The following is a 19,836-nucleotide window of genomic DNA, read 5'->3' as shown; positions in this document are numbered from 1 at the left end:
TGCTGTAAGCATATGCAGGTTGGTCCGTGGCCCCCCACACCCCAGGTACCACCACCCCCAGGGGCAAAGTGGGAAAAAAAAGAAAGGGGGTTCCTTTGGGACCCCTGGGGCTATTCTTGTTGGAGGGGGGCCGCGCACCCCCCCTCTTGGAGCATCTGATGACCCTGGGAACCGCCAACCCCCAGGGCAGACTCCTGCTATGTCCTGGGGATTCCCACCCCCAGGACATAGCTGTTTGCTGTGGCTTGGCTGCATCGCTACAGCCAAGCCACAGCAAACACTCTGCTGTATGACAGCGGGACCTTTAAGTAGATCCCACTGTCGAACCGCAGAGCTTTCAGCTCGCGATGAAATGCTTCAACAAGCACGGAGCTGTTGTCAAAGCAGCTCCATGCTTGCTGAAGCAATGCCAATGCAGGGGAAGCCTGAAGACTTCCCCCACAGTGCCAGGTAGCCTGTTAAGGGCTTTTAAAAAAATTTAAATAAATACAATTTAAAATCATAAAATATATATGGGAACTGCGGGAGAGCCCTTGAGGGCTCTCTAGCGGTCCCAGGTAGCATATAAAGGGCTAAAAACAAAACATTAAAAAAAAAAACCAAACACCATAGCTGAGCTTCGGGGGTTTGAGTCCAGCTGGACTCATTTCAATTTAGATATTTTTTAATAAATTAAATTTTTGATTTTAAATTGGAAACAAATAACTCTTTCTCAGTATATCAGATAATAAAGACTAAAAAAATATCCCTCTCTCTCTCACTTTATTTTGCTCTCTCTTTCAATCAGTTCTCCAGCTCACACACCCACTCAGACACTACACACCCACTCACAATCCCAATCACACTCAGGCAGCCACTCACAGACTCACTCAGACCCTCATGCAGTCACTCAGAGCCCCAGTCAGACCCCCATGCATCCACTCGGACCCATTCAGATAGTTACACACCCACTCACACACCCACTCAGACGTCACCCACCCACTGACACCCTGATGCACCAACTCACAGACCCACTCTTACCCTCAGGCATTCACTGAGAGCCCCAGTCAGACCCTCACGCACCCATTCAGACCCACTAACAGTTACGCACCCACTCACACACCCACTCAGACGTCACCCACCCACTCACAGACCCACTCACACCCTGATGCACCCACTCACAGACCCATGCACATACTGACGCACCCACTAAAACACTGATGTATGTAGTCTCACACCCAGACAGACTCTAACAGCCACTCTTACTCCCAGATACAGCCTCTCACACCTATTCCCACACCCAGAGAGGCCACGGACAACTTCCACAGTGCATGCACAAGGGATGGGAGGTTAGGGGGTTTGGCAGCAGGGACCATAGAAATTCACTGACAAAAGAAATGTTACAGGGACGTTATAAGTTCTGAATTTACTTTTACAAAACCATAGAAATAAAGCAGGTATAGTTACCTGAGCCAACTATAACTTGTGCTCCAGTAATGCACTGATTATGATCTTACATATTACATCACTCATGACATGGTCAGTGACATCACTGGTGACATCATTGATGACCTCTCATATGACATAACTGATGACATCATCCACACAGTCATACATCCACTTATTTGCTGATACAAACTCTTTTATACCCACACACACACACACACACACACACCTACGCACATACATATTCACAGATGCGTAAAAGTAGTGATATACAGACATTCATTCAGTCAAACAGCCAGTGACACATCCATCGCTCACCCATACACTACTAACTGAGGTATTCACAGACTCATTCAGTTACTTACACACCTACTCATACACCCACTGACACACCCACTCATACTCACACGGCCCATTAATAGATCACTATTCTAGTGACACATCCAGTTAATCAGCTGTAGAAACACTGACACACCCAAACACTGACCCATACAGCCACTGACACAGTCACTGACTCATTATTACAGTCACCTACACATGCAATCACTCAACTATAAAACTATTCAGACACCAGCTCACTCACATTAACAGGCACTTACATACCCACTCAGTCACCCAGACAGCCATTCCCACAGCCATTCACTGACCAACACAAGTTCTCACACATCCACTCACTATCCTGTATAAAACGGATTTACCCACTCAGTTTATGATACAGCCACTTATACACCCACTGGCTCTCCCATACAGTCACTGACACAGCCACTCAGTTATACGTACAGCCATTCAGACACTCACTGACTCATCTATACAGCAAGTGACTCATGAAGTCACTCACCAATACAGTGACACCCATTCACTTACCCAGACAACCACTCTGACACCGACTCAGTCACACGTGGAGCCACTCACTTAATAAAATGCAGCTGCTCACGCAGTCACTTGTTCACCCATACAGCAACGTACACGTCCATTCAGTCTCCCTTAGAGCAAATGATTCAACCACTCATTTACTCAAACTCACACACCCACTCACACATCGATACAACCACCTACACTCACTGGATGATGTCATCAGTGATGTCACTGACCATGTCATGAGTGATGTAATATGTGAGGTCATAAGCAGAGCATTACGGGAGCACAAGCTGTAGTTAGCTCGGGTAACTATAACTCAGTGGCGGCTGGTGTTCAAGGGCTAAGGGGCTGCGCCCCTCGCCTTTTCTGGCCTCTCTAGTGAAGCATATATTTAATTACATGAAGAAGGTAAAAAAAATTCTGCACAACATTTTCGGAGTGAAAGTTGTGCACTTTGAAAAGCCCCACTGCGCCTGCGTGAGTATGTGGCTGAAAGCTGCACAGTGGGGCTGACAGGGCTTCAGTGGGGCTGACAGGGCTTCAGTGGGGCTGACAGGGCTCAAAGCCCTTCTCAGAACAGTGACGTGCCTGGCTTATCTCCTCCTCCACCAGAAGCCCTGATAGTAAACAGCCTGGAGCGTTTTTTGTTCAGCCCGGGTTTCTGAAAACTTCATGTCACTCCGATATTATTATCCACCCTTTCCTATTTACTCACCCTTTCCTATTTACTCAAATGGTGGGGTGTGATGAGAAGGGTCTACGTACCAGAGGTCACATTTTATTAAAAGAATGTGGCATTGTGCAAAGAAAATCCCCTTTTCCTGCATTACAAGCAGTCTGTGGCAGAGAAATTGAATAAATACAATAAATAACTCCATCCAGGGCTCTCTGGGAGACAGGAGTGTGACCTGAAGACCTCAAGTCATAAATATGCCAAAGACAACCCTGCACACAAGTAAGTTGGAGCTCTATCTTTTTTACAGACAATAAGAAAAAAATCTGTTCTCTCAGCTCTCCTCTCCCTTCACTGCCTCTGTAGGTGATTTCCTCTCTCAAAGGCTGTAATGGTTCCAGTAATTTATCATGGCTAGTTATGCTTGTTTTATTTTTTCTGCAGACTAATGACGTGATATGTCATATTAAACATGTAATCTGCAGCTCAAATAAACGTGTACCTTTTATCACTGAAACTGCTGGATACTGGATGGGTGAGGCAATGTGTGTTTGCTTGAATAAGTGTTTGGTTATGTGTTTCTGTGTTTTGAGGCCTGAGCTGTTTTCATTGGTTGGTGATGGAGGCATTGCCAAGCAGCCAGGGCACCACGTCCCCGAGTGTGCACAGAAAGAAATCCACAGTTACTTGTTAAGGCCTAAGCCAGTTTTAGCAGAGAGTATTATAACAATATTACTACGGATATACAATTAAAAGTAGGAATTATGAATGAACAGAATGTAAAAAATATGAAAGCTAGCAACATATTACATTGTGAACAAATCCCTTGGTGTCCTGGCCGAACTAATAAAAAAAATCAGACCAAACGTCTGCCATGTGTGAGGGTTGAGTGTCACACACCTGACCTGCGTTTATAGTCCAAGCCCAGCCCACAGGGCACGTGTGCATTGTGTGCATTGTGTGCATTGTGTCCGTGAGTCCGCACCTTGTTGTCTGGTCACAGCCCGGATGTGATCGCCTGAGAACCGCTCTTCCCTCTGGAGGGAGACGTGTCCCCCCCCTCAAGGGGGCTCTGAGGGCTGATCTTACATCATTTCACAGCCTTCATATCAAACATAACCCCTGTTGTGTGATGTAAGGTGTTCACTTAGAGGCCACAATACACAACCCCGCCTGTCACACGTTACATGAATATATGGTTAACAGGAATTACAAACAGATTATCAAAACACGGAGAGCACAGATCATTATACGATAATGAGCATACGTGTAAAATCAGTCAGTCACTGAAATGCATGGAGATATCATAACATAATGAGTAAGTGCACAATATGAGAGGCACCCAGCCTAATAAGGAATAATGAGCCCTTTGCCTCGCCATCTTTTTCAGGTTCCAAGTGCTAACTTGTAATGTTTGTTGTAACTTCCCAGCTCCCCTACTCCCAGGTGCAGACAGTGCTATGTAGAGTACTCTCCCATCAGTTCATTCCAGCGAGGTCACATGACAACTTACTAATAATAATAATAATAATGTGATTTATAGAGCGCCTAGCTACCTCACTAGAGGTCTCCCAGCGCTGCAGGGTTTGATGCAGAGATCCAGCCCAGAGGAGCCGCGTCGGGCTCAGTTAGATGAAGAACCAGGTTTTCAGATTCTTCCAGAAAGGTAACGCAGAGGACTCGTGCCTGAGGGATCAAAGGAGAGAAATCCACATTTTAGCGTCCAAGACACCAAATGGCAGCACCGCTGGAGCGCAGGCCAAGGAGGCTCCAGCTGACCTCAGATGTCTTCTAGGACCTGTGGTTTAACTACCGAGTGCAGATGTTGGGGCCTTTTTATTGGGAATTCTGTGGCAATAGCATATGGCTTTAAAGGAGACCCTTTCCTCTAGAGGAAGCCGGTGCTGGGGCCATGTGGGCCTTCTTGGTAATTCCAGCAACAGCTGGGCCGCCAAGTTCTGCACCCGCTGCCATTTTTTTAGGTGAAGTTGGGAGACCCCCAGGTATAAAACATTGCAATCTAGATATCACTAACGACTGGACCACTGACTTCCGAGCTGCTTCTGGTAGCTTTTCAAAGTGCACAACTTTCACTCGGAAAATGTTGTGCAAAAAATGTTTTACCTTCATCATGTAATTAAATATATGCTTCACTAGAGAGGCCAGAAAAGGCTAGGGGCGCAACCGCCCCCTGAATGTGGGCGTCTGTGTATAAGAGTTGTGTGAATGGCAGTGGATGACAATGTGGATGAGTAAATGGGTAGGTGACCAAAGGCAGTGGGTGAGTAGATGAATGGAAATACGTGAGTAGTGAGGCTCACTCACAAGCTGCAATTCCGTCTTGTATTTGTGCCCCACCACTGCTTTCAGTCACCAGCCAACACTGCTATAACTGCTGAATTTCTACAGTTTTGTACAAGTAAATTTAGAACCTAACTATAACATCCATGTAACCTTTGTTTTTTTCAGTGAATATATATATATATATATATATATATATAACATGCAGTGTAATCATCTGTTCAGGGAAGGTGCTGAACAGTGGTTAGGGGGCAAAATAACCATTCTAACTCCACCAAGTACTTACCTCGTGGAAGGTGCAGGACAGTAGCTGACAGGCAAAATGACTATTCGTATTGTGCCAGCTACTTACTTCAGGAAAGATGCCGGACAGTGGCTGGGGGTTACAATTACTATTCTAACTCTGCCAAACACTTACTTCCAGGAAGGTACCAGACAGTGGCTTGGCAGGGAGGGGGTTATAATTACTATTCTTACTCTGGGGAAGGTGCCGGACTGTGGCTGGGGGGGGTGTAGGAAAGTACCATCTTGCCTGGCATGTTACCCCCATATTTCACTGTATATATGTTGTTTTAGTGTATGTGTCACTGGGACCCTGCCAGCCAGGGCCCCAGTGCTCATAAGTGTGCCCTGTATGTGTTACCTGTGTTATGACTAACTGTCTCACTGAGGCTCTGCTAATCAAAACCTCAGTGGTTATGCTCTCTCATTTCTTTCAAATTGTCACTAACAGGCTAGTGACCAATTTTAACAATTTACATTGGCATACTGGAACACCCTTATAATTCCCTAGTATATGGTACTGAGGTACCCAGGGTATTGGGGTTTCAGGAGATCCCTATGGGCTGCAGCACTTCTTGTGCCACCCATAGGGAGCTCTGACAATTCTTACACAGGCCTGCCACTGCAGCCTGAGTGAAATAACGTCCACGTTATTTCACAGCCCTTTTACACTGCACTTAAGTAACTTATAAGTCACCTATATGTCTAACCTTTACCTGGTAAAGGTTGGGTGCTAAGTTACTTAGTGTGTGGGCACCCTGGCACTAGCCAAGGTGCCCCCACATTGTTCAGGGCCAATTCCCCGGACTTTGTGAGTGCGGGGACACCATTACACACGTGCACTACATATAGGTCACTACCTATGTGTAGCTTCACAATGGTAACTTCGAATATGGCCATGTAACATGTCTAAGATCATGGAATTGCCCCACCAATGCCATCCTGGTATTGGGGAGACAATCCCATGATTCCCCGGGTCTTTAGCACAGACCCGGGTACTGCCAAACTGCCTTTTCAGGGGTTTCACTGCAGCTGCTGCTGCTTCCAACCCCTCAGACAGGTTTCTGCCCTCCTGGGGTCCAGCCAGGCTTGGCCCAGGAAGGCAGAACAAAGGACTTCCTCAGAGAGAGGGTGTTACACCCTCTCCCTTTGGAATAAGGTGTTAAGGCAGGGGAGGAGTGGCCTCCCCCAGCCTCTGGAAATGCTTTCATGGGCACAGATGCTGCCCATTTCTGCATAAGCCAGTCTACACCAGTTCAGGGACCCCTCAGCCCTGCTCTGGCGCGAAACTGGACAAAGGAAAGGGGAGTGACCACTCCCCTGACCTGCACCTCCCCTGGGAGGTGCCCAGAGCTCCTCCAGTGTGCTCCAGACCTCTGCCATCTTGGAAACAGAGGTGCTGCTGGCACACTGGACTGCTCTGAGTGGCCAGTGCCAGCAGGTGACGTCAGAGACTCCTTCTGATAGGCTCCTTCAGGTGTTGCTAGCCTATCCTCTCTCCTAAGTAGCCAAACCCTCTTTTCTGGCTATTTAGGGTCTCTGCTTTGGGGAATTCCTTAGATAACGAATGCAAGAGCTCATCAGAGTTCCTCTGCATCTCTCTCTTCACCTTCTGCCAAGGAATCGACTGCTGACCGCGCTGGAAGCCTGCATAACTGCAACAAAGTAGCAACGACGACTAATGCGACACTGTAACGCTGATCCAGCCGCCTTCTCGACTGTTTTCCTGGTGGTGCATGCTGTGGGGGTAGTCTGCCTCCTCTCTGCACTAGAAGCTCCTAAGAAATCTCCCGTGGGTCGACGGAATCTTCCCCCTGCAACCGCAGGCACCAAAGAACTGCATCACCGGTCCTCTGGGTCTCCTCTCAGCACGACGAGCGAGGTCCCTTGAACTCAGCAACTCTGTCCAAGTGACTCCCACAGTTCAGTGACTCTTCAGTCCAAGTTTGGTGGAGGTAAGTCCTTGCCTCCCCACGCCAGACTGCATTGCTGGGAACCGTGTGTTTTGAAGCTACTCCGGCTCCTGTGCACTCCACGAAGATTTCCTTTGTGCACAGCCAAGCCTGGGTCCACGGCACTCTAACCTGCATTGCACGACCTCCTGAGTTGTCCTCCGGCGGCGTGGGACTCTCTTGTGCAACTTCGGGTGAGCACCGTTTCACTCCACTTCGTAGTGCCTGTTCCAGCACTTCTGTGGATGCTGTCTGCTTCTGAGAGAGCTCCTTGTCTTGCTGGGCGCCCCCTCTGTCCCCTGACGCAATTGGTGAAATCCTGGTCCCTCCTGGGCCACAGCAGCATCCAAAAACCCTAACTGCGAGCTTTGCAGCTAGCAAGGCTTGTTTGCTGTCTTTCGGCGGGAAAACACTTCTGCACGACTCTTCACGATGTGGGACATCCATCCTCCAAAGGGGAAGTTTCTAGCACTTGTCGTTCCTGCAGAATCCTCAGCTTCTACCTTCCAGTAGCAGCTTCTTTGCACCCACAGCTGGCATTTCCTGGGCATCTGCCCACTCTCGAATTGATCGTGACTTTTGGAGTTGGTCCCCTTGTTCCACAGGTACTCTAGTCTGGAAATTCATTGTTGTTGCATTGCTGGTGTTGGTCTTTCCCTGCAGAATTCCCCTATCACGACTTCTGTGCTCTTTGGGGAACTTCAGTGCACTTTGCACTCACTTTTCAGGGTCTTGGGGTGGGCTATTTTTCTAACCCTCATTGTTTTCTTACAGTCCCAGCGACCCTCTACAAGGTCACATAGGTTTGGGGTCCATTCGTGGTTCGCATTCCACTTTGAGTATATGGTTTGTGTTGCCCCTATCCCTATGTGTCCCCATTGCATCCTATTGTAACTATACATTGTTTGCACTGTTTTCTATTACTATACTGCATATTTTTGGTATTGTGTACATATATCTTGTGTATATTTGCTATCCTCATACTGAGGGTACTCACTGAGATACTTTGGCATATTGTCATAAAAATAAAGTACCTTTATTTTTAGTATATCTGTGTATTGTGTTTTCTTATGATATTGTGCATATGACACTAGTGGTACTGTAGGAGCTTCACTCGTCTCCTAGTTCAGCCTAAGCTGCTCTGCTAAGCTACCTTTTCTATCAGCCTAAGCTGCTAGACACCCCTATACACTAATAAGGGATACCTGGGCCTGGTGCAAGGTGTAAGTACCCCTTGGTACTCACTACAAGCCAGTCCAGCCTCCTACATTGGTTGTGCAGCGGTGGGATAAGTACTTTGCAACTACATACCACTTTTGTCATTGTACTTTTCATAAGAGAAAAATATACAAAACAAGTTCAGTGTATGTACACCTTACCAAAAAGTTTTGCTTTTCTTCTCTCACTTCTTTTCTAAAGTGCTGAAAAGTACCTCTAAACTTTCTAAAAAGTTCTTAAAAAGTTTTAAAAGTTTTTTCTTTGTCTTTCCAAAAGTTCTGAAAAACTTTTTTCTCGCTTTTTCTATCCCTTAAACACTGTCTAAAATGTCTGGTACAGGCCAAACTCTTGATCTGTCCAGCATAACTTATGACAACCTTAGCTGGAAGGAAGCAAGGAGTCTCTGTGTAGATAGAGGTTTAGGGGTAGGGAAGACTCCCTCAAGACAACTGTTGGTTAATATGCTCATTGAACAAGATAAGACCTTAGGTGGCACTTCTGGTGAGAAATTAGCTGATGGTTCCCACTCTGATTCTGGGGCACCCCTAGCAAAAGAGGTGGGAGGGAAGCTTTCCAACCTGCCCCCTAGCAAGCCACCTAGCATAGCTGGTTCTGATGTGAATTCACATCACAGTAATAGTGTTGTTTCTCATCACAGTAGAAGTATCACCTCTGTAGGCCAGAATGTTAGTGTGACATCTGTTAGGGCCAGGTCTCCTTCTGTTCATTCTCACCATTCTTCTATTTCAAGACATGCCCTACCCACCCACCCTGATGACAGAGTGTTAGAAAGGGAGCTCAATAGATTGAGAGTGGAACAATCCAGGCTGAAGCTCAAGAAGCAACAGCTGCATTTAGATAGGCAGTCCTTAGAAATAGAAAGAGAAAGACAGAAATTGGGTTTAGAACCCATGGTGGCAGCAGCAGTATTCCAAATAGTCATCCTGCAAAAGAGCATGATTCTAGGAATCTGCATAAGATAGTTCCTCCTTACAAGGAGGGGGATGACATTAACAAGTGGTTTGCTGCACTTGAGAGGGCCTGTGTTGTACAGGATGTCCCTCAAAGGCAGTGTGCTGCTATCCTATGGCTATCATTTAGTGGAAAGGTTAGGGATAGGCTCCTTACTGTGAAAGAAAGTGATGCCAATAGTTTTGCAGTTCTTAAGAATGCACTCCTAGATGGTTATGGTTTAACCACTGAACAGTACAGGATGAAGTTCAGAGAAACCAAAAAGTAGTCTTCACAAGACTGGGTAGACTTTGTTGACCATTCAGTGAAGGCCTTGGAGGGGTGGTTACATGGCAGTAAAGTTACTGATTATGAAAGCCTGTATAACTTAATCCTGAGAGAGCATATTCTTAATAATTGTGTGTCTGATTTGTTGCACCAGTACCTGGTGGAATCTGATCTGACCTCTCCCCAAGAATTGGGAAAGAAGGCAGACAAATGGGTCAGAACAAGGGTGAACAGAAAAGTTCATACAGGGGGTGACAAAGATGGCAAGACGAAGGATGGTAAGTCTTCTGACAAGGGTGGGGACAAATCTAAAAATGAGTCTTCATCAGGCCCACAAAAACACTCTGGTGGGGGTGGTGGGTCCAAATCCTCTTCAAATCAAAACAAAGAAAAGAAACCATGGTGCTATTTTTGTAAAATAAAAGGCCATTGGACAACAGATCCCAGTTGTCCAAAGAAAAGCACCAAGCCTCCTACCACTACAACCCCTGCTGCTACACCTAGTGCCCCTAGTAATAGCAGTGGTGGTGGGAGCAAACCTACTAATAGCCAATCTAAGGGAGTAGCTGGGCTCACTTTTGGTAATTTAGTTGGGGTTGGTCTAGTTAGGGAGACCACAGAGGCTGTGTTAGTCTCTGAGGGGGCTATTGATTTAGCCACCTTGGTTGCTTGTCCCCTTAATATGGATAAGTACAAGCAACTACCCCTAATAAATGGTGTTGAGGTTCAGGCCTACAGGGACACAGGAGCCAGTGTTACCATGGTAATAGAGAAACAGGTCTACCCTGAACAACACCTACTTGGTCACCAGTACCAAGTAACCGATGCTCATAACAACACACTTAGCCACCCCATGGCTGTTGTGAATCTCACCTGGGGGGGGGGTTACTGGTCCAAAGAAAGTTGTGGTTGCCTCAGATTTACCTGTAGACTGTCTACTAGGAAATGATTTAGAGACATCAGCTTGGTCAGATGTGGAGTTGGAGGCTCATGCAGCAATGCTGGGCATTCCAGGGCATATTTTTGCTTTAACCAGGGCTCAGGCCAAAAAGCAAAAAGGACAGGGTGACTTGGATCCTGGAAGAATGGACCAAGTGCTCCCTAAAGCTAGAGTTAGTAGAAGTAAATCACTACCTACTACCCCTCCCTCTACAGTGGATTCTACTTCTGAGGAAGAAGAATTTCCACCCTGTGCAGAACCTACACCAGAGGAGCTGGAAGCAGACACTGCTGAGCTTTTGGGTGAAGGGGGGCCTGCCAGGGAGGAGCTGAGTGTGGCACAGCATACCTGTCCCACACTAGAGGGTCTAAGGCAGCAAGCTGTCAAACAAGCAAATGGGGATGTCAGTGACTCTCACAGTGTTTACTGGGAGGACAACCTCTTGTACACTGAAGCAAGGGATCCAAAACCTGGAGCTGCCAGGAGATTGGTGATTCCTCAGGAGTACAGAAAGTTCCTCCTAACTCTAGCCCACGACATTCCCTTAGCTGGACATTTGGGGCAAATGAAAACTTGGGACAGGCTTGTCCCCTTGTTTCATTGGCCTAGAATGTCAGAGGACACAAAGGAATTTTGTAAGTCCTGTGAAACCTGTCAAGCCAGTGGCAAGACAGGTGGCACTCCAAAGGCACCCCTTATCCCACTGCCTGTGGTTGGGGTTCCCTTTGAAAGGGTAGGGGTTGACATAGTTCGCCCCCTTGACCCTCCTACTGCTTCAGGCAATAGGTTTATCTTGGTGATAGTGGACCATGCCACCAGATATCCTGAAGCAATTCCTCTAAGGACCACTACAGCTCCTGCAGTGGCAAAGGCCCTCCTGGGAATCATTTCCAGGGTGGGCTTCCCAAAAGAGGTGGTATCAGACAGAGGAAGCAATTTCATGTCTGCTTACTTAAAGGCCGTGTGGAAGGAGTGTTGTGTTACATACAAGTTCACCACACCCTATCATCCACAAACAAATGGACTGGTGGAGAGATTTAACAAAACTCTCAAAGGCATGATCATGGGACTCCCTGAAAAACTCCGCAGGAGATGGGATATCCTGTTACCTTGCCTCTTTTGCTTACAGGGAGGTACCCCAAAAAGGAGTGGGCTTCAGCCCCTTTGAACTCCTATTTGGACACCCTGTGAGAGGTCCTCTAACACTTGTTAAGGAGGGTTGGGAACAACCTTTAAAAGCTCCAAAGCAAGACATAGTGGACTATGTACTTGGCCTCAGATCTAGGATGGCTGAGTACATGAAAAAGGCCAGTAAAAACCTTCAGGCCAGCCAAGAGCTCCAAAAGCAATGGCATGATCAGAAGGCTGTTTTGGTTCAGTACCAACCAGGGCAGAAAGTGTGGGTCTTGGAGCCTGTGGCACCAAGAGCACTCCAAGACAAATGGAGTGGACCCCACATAATTGTTGAAAAAAAGGGTGAAGTCACCTACTTAGTTGACTTAGGCACTGCCAGGAGTCCCCTTAGGGTGCTCCATGTCAATCGCCTGAAACCCTACTATGACAGGGCTGATCTCACCTTGCTCATGGCAACAGATGAGGGACAGGAAGAAGAGAGTGACCCTCTCCCTGATCTCTTCTCTTCCACAGAACAAGATGCTCTAGTGGAAGGTGTAGTTTTGGCAGATTGTCTTACTGCTGAGCAGAAAGACCACTGCATAAATCTCCTGGGTCAGTTTTCTGAACTCTTCTCTACTGTGCCAGGCACCACTTCTTGGTGTGAGCACACTATAGATACTGGAGACAGCTTGCCTGTCAAAAGTAAGATCTATAGGCAGCCTGACCATGTCAGAGACTGCATAAAGCAAGAAGTACAGAAAATGCTTGAACTGGGAGTGGTTGAGCACTCTGAAAGTCCATGGGCCTCTCCTGTGGTACTTGTACCAAAACCTCATTCCAAGGATGGAAAGAAGGAAATGCGGTTTTGTGTAGACTACAGAGGTCTCAACCAGGTAACCAAAACTGATGCTCACCCTATACCCAGGGCAGATGAGCTAATAGATACACTGGCATCTGCCAAGTATCTAAGCACTTTTGATTTGACTGCAGGGTATTGGCAGATCAAGTTATCAGAAGATGCAAAAGCAAAAACTGAATTTTCAACCATTGGAGGCCATTACCAATTCACAGTAATGCCTTTTGGATTGAAAAATGCACCTGCCACTTTTCAGAGGTTGGTGAATACAGTCCTGCAAGGGCTGGAAGCTTTTAGTGCAGCATATCTAGATGAGCTGTCTTTAGCTTTAGCTGGGATGATCACCTGGTCCACCTATGGAAAGTTTTAGAGGCCCTGCAAAAGGCAGGCCTCACTATCAAGGCTTCGAAGTGCCAGATAGGGCAGGGGAAGGTGGTTTATCTGGGACACCTGGTAGGTGGAGAACAGATTGCACCACTTCAGGGGAAAATCCAAACGATTATAGATTGGGTTCCCCCTACAACTCAGACCCAGGTGAGAGCCTTCTTAGGCCTCACTGGGTATTACAGGAGGTTCATAAAGAACTATTGTAGGAAGTTGGCTCTGTATGCACTATTTCAAAGTAAGGAATAGTATGCACAGAGTCCAAGGGTTCCCCTTAGAGGTAAGATAGTGGCAAAAAGAGATAATACTAATGCTCTATTTTGTGGTAGTGTGGTCGAGCAGTAGGCTTATCAAAGGAGTAGTGTTAAGCATTTGTTGTACATACACACAGGCAATAAATGAGGAACACACACTCAGAGACAAATCCAGCCAATAGGTTTTGTTATAGAAAAATATCTTTTCTTAGTTTATTTTAAGAACCACAGGTTCAAATTCTACATGTAATATCTCATTTGAAAGGTATTGCAGGTAAGTACTTCAGGAACTTTAAATCATTACATTAGCATGTATACTTTTTACATAAAACACAATAAGCTGTTTTAAAAGTGGACACAGTGCAATTTTCACAGTTCCTGGGGGAGGTAAGTTTTTGTTAGTTTTGTCAGGTAAGTAAATCACTTACAAGTCTCAGGTTTGGGTCCAAGGTAGCCCACCGTTGGGGGTTCAGAGCAACCCCAAAGTCACCACACCAGCAGCTCAGGGCCGGTCAGGTGCAGAGGTCAAAGAGGTGCCCAAAATGCATAGGCTGCAATGGAGAGAAGGGGTGCCCCGGTTCCGGTCTGCCAGCAGGTAAGTACCCGCGTCTTCGGAGGGCAGACCAGGGGGGTTTTGTAGGGCACCGGGGGGGACACAAGTTCACACAAAAAGTACACCCTCAGCGGCACTAGGGCGGCCGGGTGCAGTGTAGAAACAAGCATCGGGTTTTCAATGTAAATCAATGAGAGATCAAGGGATCTCTTCAGTGTTGCAGGCAGGCAAGGGGGGGGCTCCTTGGGGTAGCCACCACCTAGGCAAGGGAGAGGGCCTCCTGGGGGTCACTCCTGCACAGGAGTTCCGTTCCTTTCGGTGCTGGGGGCTGCGGGTGCAGAGTCTTTTCCAGCTGTCGGGAAAGGGAGTTCAGGCAGTCGCGGTCAGGGGGAGCCTCGGGATTCCCTCTGCAGGCGTCGCTGTGGGGGCTCAGGGGGGACAACTTTGGTTACTCACGGTCTCGGAGTCGCCGAAGGGTCCTCCCTGAGGTGTTGGTTCTCCACCAGTCGAGTCGGGGTCGCCGGGTGCAGTGTTGCAAGTCTCACGCTTCTTGCGGGGAGTTGCAGGGGTCTTTAAGTCTGCTCCTTGAAACAAAGTTGCAGTTCTTTTGGAGCAGTGCCGCTGTCCTCGGGAGTTTCTTGTCTTTCTTGAAGTCAGGCAGTCCTCAGAGGATTCAGAGGTCGCTGGTCCCTTGGAAAGCATCGCTGGAGCAGGGTTCTTTGGAAGGCAGGAGACAGGCCGGTAGGACTGGGGCCAAAGCAGTTGGTGTCTTCTGTTCTTCCTCTGCAGGGGTTTTCAGCTCAGCAGTCTTCTTCTTCTTGTAGTTTCAGGAATCTAATTCTTTAGGTTCAGGGGAGCCCTTAAATACTAAATTTAAGGGCGTGTTTTAGGTCTGGGGGGTTAGTAGCCAATGGCTACTAGCCCTGAGGGTGGGTACACCCTCTTTGTGCCTCCTCCCAAGGGGAGGGGGTCACATCCCTAATCCTATTGGGGAATCCTCCATCTGCAAGATGGAGGATTTCTAAAAGTTAGAGTCACTTCAGCTCAGGACACCTTAGGGGCTGTCCTGACTGGCCAGTGACTCCTCCTTGTTATTCTCATTATTTTCTCCAGCCTTGCCGCCAAAAGTGGGGGCCGTGGCCGGAGGGGGCGGGCAACTCCACTAGCTGGAGTGTCCTGCGGTGCTGGCACAAAGGGGTGAGCCTTTGAGGCTCACCGCCAGGTGTGACAGCTCCTGCCTGGGGGAAGTGTTAGCATCTCCACCCAATGCAGGCTTTGTTACTGGCCTCAGAGTGACAAAGGCACTCTCCCCATGGGGCCAGCAACATGTCTCGGTTGTGGCAGGCTGCTGGAACTAGTCAGCCTACACAGATAGTCGGTTAAGGTTTCAGGGGGCACCTCTAAGGTGCCCTCTGGGGTGTATTTCACAATAAAATGTACACTGGCATCAGTGTGCATTTATTGTGCTGAGAAGTTTGATACCAAACTTCCCAGTTTTCAGTGTAGCCATTATGGTGCTGTGGAGTCCGTGTTTGACAGACTCCCAGACCATATACTCTTATGGCTACCCTGCACTTACAATGTCTAAGGTTGGGCTTAGACACTGTAGGGGCACAGTACTCATGTACTGGTGCCCTCACCTATGGTATAGTGCACCCTGCCTTAGGGCTGTAAGGCCTACTAGAGGGGTGACTTATCTATACTGCATAGGCAGTGTGAGGTTGGCATGGCACCCTGAGGGGAGTGCCATGTCGACTTACTCGTTTTGTTCTCACCAGCACACACAAGCTGGTAAGCAGTGTGTCTGTGCTGAGTGAGGGGTCCCCAGGGTGGCATAAGATATGCTGCAGCCCTTAGAGACCTTCCCTGGCATCAGGGCCCTTGGTACCAGGGGTACCAGTTACAAGGGACTTACCTGGATGCCAGGGTGTGCCAATTGTGGAATCAAAAGTACAGGTTAGGGAAAGGACACTGGTGCTGGGGCCTGGTTAGCAGGCCTCAGCACACTTTCAATTCAAAACATAGCATCAGCAAAGGCAAAAAGTCAGGGGATAACCATGCCAAGGAGGCATTTCCTTACACAACCCCCCCCCCCAAACGAAAGAGGATGAGACTAACCTTTCCCAAGAGAGTCTTCATTTTCTAAGTGGAAGAACCTGGAAAGGCCATCTGCATTGGCATGGGCAGTCCCAGGTCTGTGTTCCACTATAAAGTCCATTCCCTGTAGGGAGATGGACCACCTCAACAGTTTTGGATTTTCACCTTTCATTTGCATCAGCCATCTGAGAGGTCTGTGGTCAGTCTGAACTAGGAAGTGAGTACCAAAGAGGTATGGTCTCAGCTTCTTCAGGGACCAAACCACAGCAAAGGCCTCCCTCTCAATGGCACTCCAACGCTGCTCCCAGGGGAGTAACCTCCTGCTAATGAAAGCAACAGGCTGGTCAAGGCCATCATCATTTGTTTGGGACAAAACTGCCCCTATCCCATGTTCAGAGGCATCTGTTTGCACAATGAACTGCTTGGAGTAATCTGGAGCTTGTAGAACTGGTGCTGTGCACATAGCTTGTTTCAGGGTGTCAAAGGCCTGTTGGCATTCTACAGTCCAGTTTACTTTCTTGGGCATTTTCTTGGAGGTGAGTTCTGTGAGGGCTGTCACAATGGATCCATATCCCTTCACAAACCTCCTATAGTACCCAGTCAAGCCAAGGAATGCCCTGACTTGGGTCTGGGTTTTTGGAGCTGCCCAGTCCAGAATAGTCTGGATCTTAGGCTGGAGTGGCTGAACTTGGCCTCCACCTACAAGGTGTCCCAAGTAAACCACAGTTCCCTGCCCTATCTGGCATTTGGATGCCTTGATAGAGAGGCCTGCAGATTGCAGAGCCTTCAAAACCTTCTTCAGGTGGACCAGGTGATCCTGCCAGTTGGAGCTAAAGACAGCAATATCATCAAGATAAGCTGCACTAAAGGACTCCAACCCAGCAAGGACTTGATTCACCAACCTTTGGAAGGTGGCAGGGGCATTCTTTAAACCAACGGGCATAACAGTAAACTGATAATGCCCATCAGGTGTGGAGAATGCTGTTTTCTCTTTTGCTCCAGGTGCCATTTTGATTTGCCAGTACCCTGCTGTTAAGTCAAAGGTACTTAAGAATTTGGCAGCACCTAATTTGTCAATCAGCTCGTCAGCTCTAGGAATGGGATGGGCATCTGTCTTGGTGACAGAGTTAAGTCCTCTGTAGTCCACACAAAACCTCATCTCTCTCTTTCCTTCTTTGGTGTGAGGTTTGGGGACTAAGACCACTGGGCTAGCCCAGGGGCTGTCAGAGTACTCAATTACTCCCAATTCCAGCATCTTGTGGACTTCCACCTTGATGCTTTCCTTAACTTGATCAGACTGTCTGAAGATTTTGTTTTTGACAGGCATGCTGTCTCCTGTGTCCACATCATGGGTACACAGGTGTGTCTGACCAGGGGTTAGGGAAAAGAGCTCAGCAAACTGTTGTAGGACCCTCCTACAGTCAGCTTGCTGTTGGCCAGAGAGGGTGTCTGAATAGATCACTCCATCCACTGAGCCATCTTTAGGGTCTGATGAGAGGAGATCAGGGAGAGGCTCACTCTCAGCTTCCTGGTCCTCATCTATTACCATCAACAGATTCACATCAGCCCTGTCATGGAAGAGTTTTAGGCGGTTTACATGGATCACCCTCTTGGGGCTCCTGCTTGTGCCTAGGTCCACCAGGTAGGTGACCTGACTCTTCTTTTCCAGGATTGGGTAAGGGCCACTCCATTTGTCCTGAAGTGCCCTGGGAGCCACAGGCTCCAAAACCCATACTTTCTGCCCTGGTTGAAATTCAACCAGTGCAGCCTTTTGGTCATACCAACACTTCTGGAGCTGTTGGCTGGCCTCAAGGTTTTTGCTTGCCTTTTCCATGTACTCTGCCATCCTTGAGCGAAGGCCAAGCACATAGTCCACTATGTCTTGTTTAGGCTCATGAAGAGGTCTCTCCCAGCCTTCTTTCACAAGAGCTAGTGGTCCCCTTACAGGGTGGCCGAACAGAAGTTCAAAGGGTGAGAACCCTACTCCCTTCTGAGGCACCTCCCTGTAAGCGAACAGCAGACATGGCAAGAGGACATCCCATCTCCTTTTGAGTTTTTCTGGGAGCCCCATGATCATGCCCTTTAATGTCTTGTTGAATCTCTCAACAAGGCCATTAGTTTGTGGATGATATGGTGTAGTGAATTTATAAGTCACTCCACACTCATTCCACATGTGTTTTAGGTATGCTGACATGAAGTTGGTACCTCTGTCAGACACCACCTCCTTAGGGAAGCCCACTCTGGTAAAGGTACCAATGAGGGCCTTGGCTACTGCAGGGGCAGTAGTCGACCTAAGGGGAATAGCTTCAGGATACCTAGTAGCATGATCCACTACTACTAGGATGTACATATTTCCTGAGGCTGTGGGAGGTTCCAGTGGACCCACTATGTCCACACCCACTCTTTCAAAGGGGACCCCCACCACTGGAAGTGGAATGAGGGGGGCCTTTGGATGTCCATCTGTCTTACCACTGGCTTGACAGGTGGGACAGGAGGTGCAAAACTCCTTAACCTTCTGGGACATGTTGGGCCAGTAGAAGTGGTTGACTAACCTCTCCCACGTCTTGGTTTGCCCCAAATGCCCAGCAAGGGGAATATCATGGGCTAAGGTCAGAATAAACTCTCTGAACCCCTGAGGCACTACCACTCTCCTAGTGGCACCAGGTTTGGGATCTCTGGCCTCAGTGTACAGGAGTCCATCTTCCCAATAGACCCTATGTGTTCCATTTTTCTTGCCTTTGGACTCTTCAGCAGCTTGCTGCCTAAGGCCTTCAAGAGAGGGACAGGTTTCTTGTCCCTTACACAACTCTTCCCTTGAGGGTCCCCCTGGGCCCAAGAGCTCAACCTGATAAGGTTCCAGCTCCATAGGCTCAGTTCCCTCAGAGGGCAGAACTTCTTCCTGAGAAGAGAGGCTCTCTTTTTCTTGTTGTGTTGCAGCTGGTTTCCCAGCTGACTTTCCTTTTCTCTTGGTAGGCTGGGCCTTTCTTCCAGACTCCAGCTCTAATTTTTCACCCTGTGCCTTGCACTGTGCCCTTGTCTTGACACACACCAGTTCAGGGATACCCAGCATGGCTGCATGGGTTTTCCAGTTCTACCTCAGCCCATGCTGAGGACTCCAGGTCATTTCCAAGCAAACAGTCTACTGGGATATTTGAGGAGACCACCACCTGTTTCAGGCCATTGACCCCTCCCCACTCTAAAGTTACCATAGCCATGGGATGTACTTTAGTCTGATTGTCAGCGTTGGTGACTGAATAAGTTTGTCCAGCCAGGTATTGGCCAGGGGAAACCAGTTTCTCTGTCACCATAGTGACACTGGCACCTGTATCCCTCAGGCCCTCTACACTTGTCCCATTAATTAAGAGCTGCTGCCTGTATTTTTGCATGTTAGGGGGCCAGGCAGCCAGTGTGGCTAAATCCACCCCACCCTCAGAGACTAATGTAGCTTCAGTGTGACATCTGATTTGCTCTGGGCACACTGTTGATCCCACTTGGAGACTGGCCATTCCAGTTTTAGCTGGAGTGGAGTTAGAAGTGGTATCTTTCTTGGGACAGGCCTTGTCTCCAGTTTGGTGTCCAGACTGACTACAGCTACCACACCAGGCCTTTTTGGGATCAAAGTTTTTACCCTTGTACCCAGAATTGTTTTGTGAAGAGGCTCTGGGCCCACCCTCCTGTGCAGGTTTTT

The sequence above is a fragment of the Pleurodeles waltl genome, chromosome 8 (genome assembly GCF_031143425.1).
Source record: "Pleurodeles waltl isolate 20211129_DDA chromosome 8, aPleWal1.hap1.20221129, whole genome shotgun sequence".
In the NCBI taxonomy this organism is placed as follows: Eukaryota; Metazoa; Chordata; class Amphibia; order Caudata; family Salamandridae; genus Pleurodeles; species Pleurodeles waltl.
Note: the sequence above shows the minus strand (reverse complement) of the source record.